The sequence below is a fragment of the Eptesicus fuscus genome, chromosome 22 (genome assembly GCF_027574615.1).
Source record: "Eptesicus fuscus isolate TK198812 chromosome 22, DD_ASM_mEF_20220401, whole genome shotgun sequence".
Classification (NCBI taxonomy): Eukaryota; Metazoa; Chordata; class Mammalia; order Chiroptera; family Vespertilionidae; genus Eptesicus; species Eptesicus fuscus.
In genome coordinates, this window is record NC_072494.1 from 22,684,617 (window position 1) to 22,686,801 (window position 2,185).

A 2,185-nucleotide genomic window follows, 5' to 3' on the forward strand; every position below is an offset into this window, starting at 1 on the left:
AGGGGATGTGGGCGCCCTCTAGCTGGGGGGGAAGGCAAGGAACCGGTTCTCCCGGAATGCCCACAGAAAGACACCCTTTAGGCACCTTGATTCTAGTCCAATGAGACCCCGGTCAGACGTCTGATCTCATAAGATTACTAACTTGTGCTTTTTTTTTTTTTTAACACCACTAAATTTGTAGCAGTAATAGGAAACAGATAGACAAACAATGATAAAAACCAGACAAAACTTTCTTTTTCTTTTTTTTTTTTTTTTTTGCAAAGCTCGGCTTTAGCTTTTCTGACCCTGTTCAGAAAGCGTTCTGGCCTTTCTCTCGCGTTCATGCTTGTTTTTCCATCCCTCATCCCAGAGCAGGTGTGTGTCCTTTTACGAAGAGCACCCTGTTCCATTTCTGTAGACATGTGTCCCATCCTCACTGAGGTTCTTCTTGGTTTCATACTCGGAATTTCCTCTTGGAGCAGCCTCCTCCTTTTTCCCATCTGGGGGGCCGTGCCTGCCTGTCCTCTGGACTTTCTCAAATCCTTTCCCAAGGCCTGATGCGTGAGACTGACTAGTTAAGACTCTGTGCCAGGTGCGAGGACGCCAGGATGCAGTCACTCACAGACAGCCCATAATCTAGTGCCGGGACCACATGAAATTGCCGTTGTTGTTGTTGTTGTTGTAGATCTAAAACAGTCAAGAACAGGAATAATTCCATACAGTTCAACGTAAGGAGAGGGGAGACATGGAAATAGCTGCAAACGTGAGAAATACACAAGAAGCAGAAACAAGGGGCAGAGGAGTCAGGGTGGAGCAGGGCAGATGAAGAAGAAAACAGTAATGAGCCGCGCTGGAAAGAACACTGACCCCTGCCGTGCAGCGTCCTGGGCGCGACTTCGCTTGGTGGCCAGGGAAGGTGACGGGTGTTCCTCGCGCAGGAGCTGGGCCTGTACCTGAGAGGACCCAGGGAGCTGGGGAGCATTTCGGGCAGGCAGGGCGGGACCCACTTATGGTGACTTGCTCCCTCTGAAGGGACTGCGGAGGAGGGGAGCCTCGGGGGACCAGTCGAGGAGACTCGTGGGTTAGAGGGGTGCTTGTGGCAGCCCACAGATGGGATGGCGGGGGCCCTCGGGTTGCTGGAGAAAGACCACGACAGTGGGCTGGGGACGAGTGGAGGTTTTTAGGCTGCAGAACAGGCAGGGTGTTTTGGTGGCAGAGTACGTGGGGAGGAACAGGGAAGGAAGAGGAGGTCAGGGAAGAGTCCAGGTTCAGTATTGGGGGGCTGGCCGGTTGGGCCACTCCTCAGGATGAGGAACCCAGCTTTGCACAGTGGCAGTATCGTGGCCAATGAGGTTTATCCGAGGCGAGGCGCGATTATTGCTAATTGGAAAAAAATAAAAATGAGGAACCTGAGAAGAGGGGGCAGACTGAGCAGCCAGACACGTGGCTAGAGGAGAATGGAAGAGGCCATAGACCCCAGTTCTGGAAACAGCTAGTCTACAAAAATGGCCCCAGCAACTCACCTCCCAGTACTCACAGCCTCTGTGCACCCTCCCCCTGAATCCGGGCTGAGCCTGACCTCTCTCTGACCTCTAGGTTTGGGTGGGCTGTATAGAAACTTCTTTTTAATTGTAGTAAAATGCACACAACCTAAAACTTACCATCTTAACCCCAAAGTGTACAGTTCCGTGGCATGAAGTACATTCCACGTTGTTGTGCTACCATCACCTTCATCCACAGAACTCTTATCTTCCCAAACTGAAACTCTGTACCCCTTAAACAGCTAACTCTCCACCCTCACCCCAACCGCCCCCCTCAACCTGTACCCCTCCCACCCCCGTGCCCAGCCCCTGGCAACCATCACTCTCCTTTTGAATTTGACTATTTTTAGTATCTCACATAAGTAGAATCACACTAGATTTGTCCTTTGGCGACTGGCTTATTTCCTGCAGCATAATGTCTTCACGGTTCCGCCATGGAGGAGCATGGTCAGAATGTCCTTCCTTTCTAAGGCTGGATGGCATTTTATTGTATGGACCACGTTTTGTTCATCCATCCATCCATCCATCCACTGATGGACCCTCGGGTTGCTCCTACCTTTGGGATATTGTGAATAATATTGCTGTGAACGTGGGTATGCAAATGTTATCTCCAAGTTTTTGGTTATTTTGGGGTCTAAAACATTAAGTGGGATTGCCGGATGATA

At 50.6% G+C, this 2,185-nt stretch overlaps 1 pseudogene; it reads left to right on the top strand.

Moving 5' to 3' along the window:
• The first annotated feature begins 1,297 nt into the window (after positions 1-1,297).
• Positions 1,298-1,384, top strand: LOC114233142 (U4 spliceosomal RNA; annotated as a pseudogene).
• The last annotated feature ends 801 nt before the right edge of the window (positions 1,385-2,185 follow it).